General features: G+C 39.0%; 1 protein-coding gene across 4 annotated transcripts in view; it reads right to left on the bottom strand.

Moving 5' to 3' along the window:
- runx1t1 (RUNX1 partner transcriptional co-repressor 1) overlaps positions 1 to 11,839 on the bottom strand; it is a 179,063-nt gene that overhangs the window by 124,514 nt on the left and 42,710 nt on the right. The window lies entirely within an intron of this gene.

The raw sequence follows: 11,839 nt of genomic DNA, 5'->3' as shown, positions 1-11,839 counted from the left end.
GCAGGCTCCACCCACTTACAGGAAAAAAATATCAGTTTGCAAAATTAAATGTACTTTGGAATTCAGAAAGGTATTTTTCAACCGCATTATCAGAGGGGGAGGAGAGTATTTTCATAAGCCAAAGCCTTAAGCATCTAACCCTTTGTGCATTCATGTGACTGAAATCAATGATACATGCAAGCACAATAAACCATGTGCAGAACTGGTATCACAGTCTATAGCTTTGAAATAGACATTTTTCTCTTGCTTACACCTGACTTACTAACAGGGACTGGAGGTCCCCTGAATTGTATACGTGAAACTAATGAAAGCTCTTTGTTAGCAGCAAAGGCAGAAATTGACTCGGGAGCGTTTCGGCAGGCCTTCCCAACTTCGCCCCTCTCCTCCAAGCTGACTGTTGTGATACACTGTGACTTCACACAGTCGGTATTAAGTGAGTTAATTCAAAGGCATTGAAACCTCATTGATCCTAATTGAAAGCAATACACCCAACCAAATAGTTTCCTACCCCATCTGTTCTGGCCTGCCACCAGCTATTCAATTGAAGACAATTAATAGTTTCAGATATTCTAACTGACCCAATAAAGGCACTCATTTAAGCAGGACTGCATTAACAAAGTGAAAAACCAAGGGCAAAATGGGTTCAAATGGAGCATTTTACTCCTACTTGGCATTAACAAAGCTGAATAATGCTTATTCTGACTTTTTATGTGCAAGGCTTGATAAACTGAATGAGAAGGCACTCAATGATCAGGCAAGGAGCATTGATGAATGGTCATTAGGACACCCCCTCATCTGGAGGCAAAGCTATTCCACAAAGTGGCATACCAGTTGGAAAGGGCGGGCTCATTAATGTCCAGATTTGCCCACTCGCTTGTTCCACTTTCACTCTCAGGCCACCAGCCACCAAATGAGGCTGACATATTGGAAAATAATCTTTTATGGGTGAACGGGAAGTTAAAATAGAAGCATTAGCTGGCCTTTACAAATTTTGATCTGCTAAGTTTGTCCAACCCAAAGATTTGATTTTCCACCCAGCTGGAAGCCATTAATGTTTTCACAAGGAATCCTACTGACAAGGCAAACCCATCTAATGGATGAACTGTTAAGGGATTTTTTTTTTCTTGTGGGGAGACTCATTTTGGATGCCTTCCTAACTTTATTCAATAGACTGACAATGTTATGTATACCAAACACACCACCACATGAAGACATGTATTAATTTCTAGCAGCTGGTGACAGCTTCCTCCAAAGTATGACTCTAAAAGATTTATATGTTGCTTTATTTTTTTAATCCTACAGCATTTTTTCTTAATCCACTTTAAGATAAGCCTAGCTCACCCTTTCTGCAAAAGACAAAGCTGTGTGTCCTCTTATTATGGGGATCTGTATTAAAATATTGCAACTGTGTTAAAGGAGTACAGCAAATGTTCCAACAGAGATCAGAGACTCAAGCAATTGATTTTTCTTTTCAGCCTGCCATGAAACAATATCCACACTAAATCTTTAAAAGGGGTGATCTTCCTTCTTAAGGAAGAGCTTTAAAATACCTTGATGGGTGATGTGATTCTAGCTTTGAATACATGTATTTTAAAAAAACAAGAAGTAGAAAATGGCAAGAGTTTCCTCCACACACTTCCTTATTGGCACACTTTGCTCTGGGTGGCTTCCAACACTATCATACCACTGATGGGAGTATTTTTATCAGTAAAAGCCAGCGAGGGGATTTCTACCAATAGCTTTTTTTTGGGGTCAGGAGAAACTTGAGAAACTGTCCCACATGGAGCTGGAGCTGACAGAGGGAGCTCATCCACATTCTCCTCGGGTTGGATTAGAACCGGCAACCTTCAAGTCAGCAACCCAACCTTCAAGTCATCAGTCCTGCCGGCACAAGGGTTTAACCCACTGCGCCATCAGGGGTTCCTTACCACTAGCTAGGAAACCCTCAATAGCCGTTTTAGAGGCAGCATGGAGATGCAATGGAGATGGGAATGAAGAAAGTCCCAACATACAATTTTTGTCCCATCTGCTAACGCAAGGCTGGATTAGGATGCTGTCTCTTAAAATAGCTGTGATAAGATTTTAGATCCTATGCTTATTTCAGTAAAATGGAGAATTATGCAAGCATTTTAGGGGATGGTTTATGTGTGATATGGAGAAGAAGCACAATTTAGTTTGTCAACATACAGGATACTTTTCAGGTACATGTCTCAAGTGTAAATCTACAAATATGATGCACTAAGTACACATACATGTTTATCTCAGAGAAAGATGAGAGTGGTTGTAGCTTTGTTAATTACACACATGATGGCAAACTAAGGTTAGCCAAATATGAAACACAAAACATAACTAATATTAATCTGGTGAAATACAACTTAACAATAAAGAAGTCAGCTCCAACCAAGACACAGTTTATACTCACAGACATTAGACAAGACATTCTGACTGGTAAGATTGATACAAGCCAAATACAAGAATATTAGTACAGCCTGTGTTGAGCCTTAGAGAGCATACATGCAGATATTGTTTAAAAGAAGTGTGCTGCATAGGATGGGAACATTAAAAGCGAGAATAATGATGTTATTGCTAATGCCATATCAACCTATACAATGTGAGCCAATAGTTATAAGATCTAGGAAACTTATATTCTTGCCTTTTGGGTATAAGCATTATATCTAGCCTCGGTTTTTCCACCTGTAATATGACCTACTTGACGAGGTGTGACATGCTTCATCAGCTTTATAGTTTCTAAATAGTATACAGTTAAGACCTTCTCTGCAAACTAAAAGGGGTCAAATATTTGAATAACTTGCATTTTTTTAATACAATAATGCTATTTGTTCAGGGATGGCCATGGAATGCTAGCTAGTGGCTACAGATGATAATTTCTGCTCTTAAAAATATCAAATACTGACATTACATTGCAGGACATACCACAGAAACTGTCAGAATGCATTTCCCACATATCTAAAAATTATAGTATGGGGGGGGGGGAGGAACAAGACTTTAATTTGGGGCACAAATAAAACCCCAAAGTTACTCAGGGGAGAGAAAACGGGGTATTATCCTTGCTGTTAAAACTTGTCTTTTAAATCCACGTCTCTTTGAACATGGCAGAGTGTGTCTCGAAGTAGGGAACGGTTTCTTTATATAAATATTACAGTCTCTCCCCATTTCTGTTAGAAACATTTTGATATTTGTGACATGCTTTCAGCCTTTCACGGAGGGCTGCAAACATTACACTGAGCACTTTTGTTGTTGTTGTTCCAGTGTCACCACCTCCCCATTTTGACAGATAGCGAGTTAGTTTTGTTAAAATGCAAAGGGTGATAGCGTATGCTCCAGTGAACTTTCCCTCCTCTCGGCACCAGAGACAAAAACCTGCAGCTCTGCTCTGTGCTGGCAGCCATCTGGACAGCTTTCTCTCAATGCCTGCCCCACATCACACTGCAGGCAACATTTCGGGGCTCCAGAACTCTGTGGAGCTATTCATGACATACCAATTTCACATTTTCTGCTTCCACACTTGCAACAATAAATGCTAATGAGGACTCTGAATGACATTTTTAAAGATCTTTTTTTATGAAAACAAAAACAAAACAAAGGGGTCTCAAAATCCCTTGCAAATGGAGCTAGTCTTTTGTAAACTTCACCTTCTGTTAGGGATTCATTTAGAACTTTTGAGTAAGAGAGGAAGAAAATAAACTTCAGCAGAACAATGATATGATCAGAGCTTAACCAAAGCCTACAGAATTCCAAAGAAAACAATGTTTGTAAGATACATTAATGACATGCAGATTTTCATGCCAGAGCACAGCGTAAACACCTTTGTGTAGCAACCGATCTTTTCTACTGCGTTGCTACTTTTTATTGGAAAAAAGCTCATTAATTATTGTCTGTTTGCAAAGGAGGTAGGGAGTCAAGTTTCAGTGATCATGCATAACCTCAAAAAGCCGTACATTTAGTGATTTAATTGCTAATCTTTAGATGAGGCTGGGGGTAAACTACTATCATTAATTGGTTTGAAACGCTATGCTTTCATAAAGATTAATGAAATGAGCGAGTGTGGGCAAGCAAAACTATCTGATCCAAATGTTTTCTTTTTAAAAGCTGCCTTTTACAGTATCCTTATTAATACACATTTGAAAAACTGTTATTGTTTTTTTTGCTAATACATTTGAGCTTCAGTTATGAGCAGCTCTTAATCATTAACAGGGATTAAGACATTTTTCAGAAGATCCACCAGGTGGAGCAAATATGCAACAATATAGAATTTTCACCATAAATTCAAATTACTACTGTTGCCGGGGGAGGGTTGTTGTGCTCACCCCCTCCCCTGCACCCTGCCGCCAGATTCTGCCCCACTTTCTTTGTAAATGTGTAATTTATTAATTTGTTATACAGAAGAACTGGCGCCACCCACACCAGTATTAAATGAACATCCTGCTTACCTGAATTTGCTGTGTTTCCCCTTTCCTCCTATCATTTGTCTTGTGCCTTTGAATTATAGCAGCCATTCTCCCAGAACTTGCAAAAGGGCTAAATAGTTTAATCATCAGTTTACACTCTAAAAATGAAAGGGTGGGGGAACAGCCCCTTCTCTATGTGGAAAGCAGTTGTTGTTGTTCCTTGTGTGCCTTCATGTCATAATTTCAGAGCAGTTGCTGCCCCTGCCTCCTTCTGAGGCTGAGAGAGTGTGGCCAAGGTCCAGTCATTAGATTTCCATGGCTGAGCGGGGATTCAAACTTTAATCTCCCCATCTAAGTCCAAAACTCAAGCTATTATTTATTTATTTACAGTATTTTTATTCTTCCCTTCTCACCCCGAAGGAGAGTCAGGCGGATTACAGAACACATATACGGCAAACATTCAATATCGATTATAACAATGACGAGACAGATAATAGATAGAGGTATATAGGCTTTCTCATCTTTCAGCATCTTTGGAGCCTGTGCTCCAAAAATGCCACACTGTCTCGCATAGACATCATTAACAATTTGTAAACTATTTGCTGGTGTAAAAGCAGCTTTGTGGCAGGTGCTGAAGGTTGGAAACACATGTCCACCCACTGTGTGGCTTTGTTCTTAGGTCCCTAGTTTACTATACAAGCAGCGCCATTATTTTCCGCACTGCCAAGTAACATGAACAGCTCATGGCTACATGGTCGAAACCTTCAGTGTGGAGTCTTCTCCTACATCAGGCTTAGTTTCTCATGTTATTTTCCTGGTACTGCAGTGGCTTCCAGCATATCAAAGTCATGTGCCACATAATGCACTCTACCTAGCTCATATTATGTACTTAGTACTGCAGTTTATAGGAACAGACATGTGCCTGTACAAGCAGTCCCCAAGTTACAAACATCTCAGTTTCAAATGACTCATATGGGATGGGATGAGAGGAAGTGAAAGAAATCTGCCCCTCAAAAGGGAAATTCACTCCTGGAAGAGTTATTATGGGGAAAAGGTGTCTCCACTGAAACTTTATCACCAATCCATGTTTCCACAGCAAGCCAAATTTTTCAAAATCCAATTATCACAGGGACAGAAAGTGAGGTGAAATCTTTTGAAGAGGGGCACAGACAGAAAAACAAACATCACAGGAGTGTTAACCCTTCCCTATGCTTTCCAAAGCATGTTTGTGTGGCTGGAGTTACACTTAAATGTATCTGTTTGTTCTTACATACAAATTCAACGGAAGAACAAACCTACAAACTTATATTGTTCATAATTTGGAGACTGCCTGTATACAATGCATCATGTAATTCAGGAATCCATGCCATAGATATGTCTCATCCATGTGGTTCTTCCCTTCTGCAAGGATGGATAGGTAGACTAAGACCTCACAAATCAAGTCACTATAAATATGGATCAATGAATAACACAATGCAGCATGGGCAGGAAGGAGAGAAAGGACTCGCTGTGTGAGTTCCAAATTCTGACTCAGAAATGTCTGAACCAGACCTGAAGCAAGGTAAAGGTAAAGGTTTTCCCCTGACGTTAAGTCCAGTTATGTCTGACTCTGAGGGTTGGTGCTCATCTCCATTTCTAAGCCGAAGAGCCAGCGTTGTCCGTAGACACCTCCAAGGTCATGTGGCCGGCATGACTGCATGGAGCGCCGTTATCTTCCTTCTGGAGTGGTGCCTATTTATCTACTCACATTTGCATGTTTTTGAACTTCTAGGTTGGCAAGAGCTGGGGCTAACAGTGGGCGCTCATTCTGCTCCTGGAATTTGAACCTGGGACCTTTCGGTCTGCAAGTTCAGCAGCTCAGCGCTTTAACACACTGCGCCACCACCAGGGGCCCCTGAACCGGTCCTGAAGCAAACTTTGTGGAATTCTAAATCCTTAAAGAGCCAAATCTAGTCATTTGCTAATTCTCCTACAGCTATGGTCCTGATCACCTGGCAAGGCAGATGAAGTTATTGTGTAGGCCACTACTACTCAGTAAAAAGTTCATATAAAATCATCAGAAATATCAAAAGGTAAAATAATAAGAGGAGTTTTCAGGTCCAGAAGCACACAGTTAGCATGAGTGCTGTGATAATATTCACATTATTACACCAGTGTCAGAATTATAAAGGGAAAGAACAAAAACAGCCAACTTTTCCCCTTTTTCATTTTTTTAAAGGGAAAAAACAACACTTGGCTGTCTTGCCAGTGTTGTTAGGACTGAGAGAACAGCACCGGCAGGAACCACACATTCCTGACCAAACCCTCTTGCACACAATACCTCCTGAATGAAAGGAACTCAAGCCCGGCAGAGATAGCCAGCTGTCAGGAACCGGCCCTGACGTTTGTGGACAGGCAGGGCTGGCGACGCAGGATGTCAGAGCGGCAAACTGCAGAGAGAGATACTGGGATTTCACACACTTTCAGATTGGATGTTTTGCTCTTCAGGTAATTAAACAAGGAAGCAGGGCTGAAGTGTAGAAGCCTGACCCCGGTGGTGCGGCTCCATGGTTCTGCATATCTACTTCCGCAAGAACTGCCTGGAGCATCAACACAATCTCCTATATGCGAGTGTGCTCCCATTCCCTCCCCCCCCTCTCTCTCACACACAAATGCACACACATCCTCCCTCCACTTAGAAATAATGCTAGCAATTTGTTTTAGCTGTTGCTTTCCTTATATTTACATGAAATTATTTACACTCTGTAAACAGGTTTTTAATTCCTAGTAAAGGGAGAGAAAAAAGAAAAACGATTGTTCTTTGTAAACATATGACGTGATTTTGGCAATCATTGCACCAACTCGTAAAAGGTTAAATATGTATATTATATATTTAGAATATACACATAATAAAATACATAAAATAAAAAGAACAAATGATAGATTAGATATTATTATAGTTTTTACACAACATATGCCTTTGTTTGAAAGCTTAAAAGGTGACATTTTTCTATTGTTCTTTTTTGGGGGGCTAGAACTATAATTAGCACTATGGATAGTTCAAAGAAAGATAAGGAGCTTCAGTTATGCACTAGGAAGATATTTTTGAGTTTGCCTTTGTCCTTTGTTCAAGATTTTTTAAATCATATTTCCATTTTCCCACAAACCTAACAACTTTTGCACTATCTGATGCAAAATATACAATGGGCAAATAACACAGAAACCTATGTATGAACAACCTTGCGACTGACCTAATTTCTAACTGTTTAGAAATGCCATCAGAAGCAAGATGGGGTTGTTATTGTTTTCTTTTCTTTTTTTTTAAGAAAAAAAGGGAGGTGGGGATAAAATAGAAAAAATAAATAACATTATGAGTCCTTTCAAGAATCTGTAGAATGGGCCATGGACTGAAAGTCAAGAGAGAAGGAGAGGACAAAAGCAAGCCTGCTTGTCCATGTTCAACACAAAGAACATTAAATGAAAACAACTGGCATGCTGCCAAATTCCTATAGAGGCAAAGAGATTCAAATAAATTGATTTCACGCATCACACTGACCTGGGATCAGTGAGCAGGGCTACAATATACTCAGAACTCTGTGTGAGGCAAAGCCCATTAATGTTATCAGGCCTCTAGTATATTACCGAGAAGAAAATGTGCTCTTCTGTGCTCTCTCTCAATCTTTCGCTCTCTATCACACACACACACACACCTGTCTCAAAAGAGCAAGTTTAGGTTGAATTGAAGACCAAAAAGATAATTGCATTTTAAATGTTAAAGCCCTTCCATTTTTCCTGTTTTCTTTCTTTCAACGATTACACTATGTAACAAAATGTGAAAAAAATTATGTTCCTGGTTTGAAAGTGTTGTTTCCTGCTTAATTGTGCACTACTTACTTTGAAAGAAGTTGTTCTAATCCAGAAACTTCATTTTTGTGGCTGCCACAAATTCTGTTGAAGTGGTTGAAACTCTGAGATATTCACTGAAAAACTATAGCAAAATATGCTGCAGGATGTTCTGCAAAAACAAAGTTTTTTGCAGTTTAATAAACCTTTTCCATGTTTTTATGATAGAACCAATTAGGAAATGACATGTATAACCCAGGAACAAACACTGTGTGTTATATAGTGTTACACATGTTTTAAAGACAGATTCCGTTCTTTTAAATATCGATTGTGATATGTAACCTACTTTCCCAGAATAGTGTGAAGCTCAGAGGGGAAAGCTACTGAGTTCAGCTTCCTTTTGAGCAAAAATACTGGAGCTCTATGCTGTCTTCTGAGTCATCTTTGCTTTATTTGCAAGTGTACAAGTGGAGTGGAGGTGAACAGACGCTCCTTTGAGGCAGGCGATTCCCCAGACAGCCTTCTTGTTTCAGCCAACTCCAGCTAAAACCTCACTCTGTCTCTCTGCTTCTGGATCCTCCAGCTGCTTCCAGCTGCTGTCTCATCTGCACCCTCCCCTCATCTTGGAGGGGTTTCCCTTTCTCCATGCTCAGATAGTTATTTCCTTCCCAAATACAGTGAGATTTCCCACCTGTCAAGAAACTGCTACCTAGCCACAACCACATTGAATTCTTAACCAGTGATCAAAGGAATAATTGGACTGACATACATCTGCAAAACTACATGTGACCAAGTCCATACCAGGAAATACTTGGGGTGGCCTATCCTTTCCTATTATCCAACAGTTTTGTTTATCCAACATTCTGCCCGCCCATTGATGTCATATAACCGAGACTCTATTGTACTTATATATCTGGGGTCACATAAAAAAAAATTCTGGTGGAAAGGGGTTGTGGGTGGAAAAAGTTTAAATGCTCTGATATAGCCATATTTTACTATACTACATTAGAAATTGATACATGCAATGTATCACATCACTCCAAAAAAAAAAAAAGGATGCAGGGGTGATTAGAATCAGAACTGGGGTAAACTACATTTCAGTTTACACTATACTTCATGCCCTTGCACTACAACTATACCACCTGCCAACTAGTGGTGTATTGAAGTTTCCATGTCAAATTGAAATTATTCTGAATATAATCTGAAACTGAAGGACTTGTTCAAGGTGCTCACATGCTTCCTCCTTCTCCAACATCTCCAAGCGCTTCAAGCAACTTTATTTGGAGGACTGAGTTCATTGCTTTGTACAGTCCTTTTAACACTCAGACTAAAACCCAGAGCAGATTGTCCCTCTAGCTGTCCTGATGCTAGGTATCCTGGTATTAAGAGCATCTTCATCTTGAAACATCCTATCTGAAATGCCTTTCTGGGATGGGACTTGAAGACACTGATTTGCTGTACATTCCTACCTGAAAGTGCAAACTCAGAAAGTGGCAGCAGCAAAATATCCTGAGAAGCTACGGTCTTGGTCTGCTGGAATCTTGGTCTACTTCCAATCTTAGTCTACTGGAATCAGATTTAATCAAGGATGTGAATATTGTTCAATATGATAATCAACTTTGTTTAGGCAGTACATTAATGTAGGAAGAAAGACAATAGTAGCACCTAAGACTCATGTTTTGAATGGGGCTTTCTATTCTTTTATCTTTGTATTTGAACTCCTTACAAAAGAGTGATGTGTTTTCTAATATCAATTCAATTGCACTTAACTGCTAATAGTTCACAGGTTACAAAGTTGTTTTTATTCCACTGGATATAAATCTGTGTACATGCAAAATAAAGAAATAGAATACATTATACATATGTAGCCATCCATAAAAACATAAGAACATAAGAAGATAACCAGCAGATCAGCCTAAAGACTTAGCAGGTCTGGACAAGCAGTGGTACAGTGTCTGCAGTACTAGAAATAATATATAGCCATCATTACTGGTGGTTTGATAGCCTTATCCTAATTCAGCTTGTAGGTCATGTACTATATCCAGTAGTAGTGAAACCAACAGTTTAACTAGATGCTCTGGTTCATCTGATTCATCCAGCTGTATTGGATGGTCTTTGGCTATTGTGGTATGAAAGAGTGGGAAAAGGCCCTATCCCATTTCACTAACTTTTTATTTTTATTTTTATTTCACTAACTGGTACTTCATAGTCTGATGACTAGGGAAGCGTTTTTCCCAATGTGCCAAGGACTGATATCATAAGTTTTGTTCTTTCTTTTCCTTCTTTATCTTTTTTTTCATTTCTTCCTTTGTTGGAAACTTTCAGCATAATAATTTCTCCACCACTCCCTATTCTTCCAAGTTCAAAAGCCACAGATGTTCCAATTTTTCTTCATTGAAGAACTGCTCAAATCCCTTGATGGTTTGGGCTGATTTTTTCTGAGCTTTCTCAGAACCTCCACATTATTGTTTAAAGGTGCATTGCCTCAAATTGTACTCTATATACAGTGTTTCATATTTGTGCACAACATAAATCTTTCACTGCAAGCTTATTGCATTTCCAGTGGCTTTGTTGCTAAAGTAAGCAGAAGCCAACAAAAACTCTAAAAGTATTTTTAATTCACCACAATTTGCTAGACTCTAAACCAATACTTCTAAAATTTGACAGGCATTTTTCCTAAATGATGCAGGTTGATCATCCCTTATGCAGAATTACAAAATCTGAAAAATTCCACAAAGTTGTTCACATCTCTGGCCCAGCTTATTTATCTGAACATATCTATGAGCCAGTTCGAGTGTTAAAATCTGCCAGGGAGGCCCTGCTCTCAGTCCCACCACCTTTGCAGGTGCGATTGGTGGGGACAAGAGACAGGGCCTTCTCGTTGGTGGCCCCTCGGCTGTGGAACTCCCTCCCCAGTGATATTAGATCAGCCTCCTGCATCCTGGTCTTTTGTAAAAAAGTTAAATCTTGGCTGTGGAAACAGGCGTTTGGTGAGTAGAAATTAAAGTGCAATAGACTCTTTCAGAACCGACATAGGAAATAACCAGAACAACGATTTTGGGATTGGTGATATGATTACATGTTTTTATTGGTTTTAAATTGTATTATATATTTTTATTTTAAGGGTTATTGTGTTATGTATTATTTGATCTTTGAGTAATTGTGACATATAATGTTTGCAAAAGTTGGAAGCCATTCTGAGTCTCTCTCGAGATGAGAAGAGTGGGGTAGAAATAAAGTAAATAAATGAACAAACAAATCTTTGATTTCTAATGGCCCAATGTACATAAACTTTGTTTTGTGCACAAAAAGATTAAAATATTGTATAAAATTATATTTGGACTTTGTGTATGAGGTGAATATGAAATATAAAGGAATTTGTAGTTAAACCTGGGTCTCATTTCCAAGATATCTCATTATCTAGATATATGCAAAAAGAGGTGTTCCAGTATCTTACAAAATCAGAAATCAAAAACACTTCTGATCCCTGGATTTTTATAAGGCATACTGAACTATTATTATTATATTAAACTTTGGTATGAAGTCTTATTTTTACACCAATACAACAATGGAAGGGGAATGTAATCACTCCTCTTCCCTGCAAAATT

This window comes from Anolis carolinensis, chromosome 4 (assembly GCF_035594765.1).
Source record: "Anolis carolinensis isolate JA03-04 chromosome 4, rAnoCar3.1.pri, whole genome shotgun sequence".
Classification (NCBI taxonomy): Eukaryota; Metazoa; Chordata; class Lepidosauria; order Squamata; family Dactyloidae; genus Anolis; species Anolis carolinensis.
Note: the sequence above shows the minus strand (reverse complement) of the source record. Positions and strands in the feature narration are given on the sequence as shown.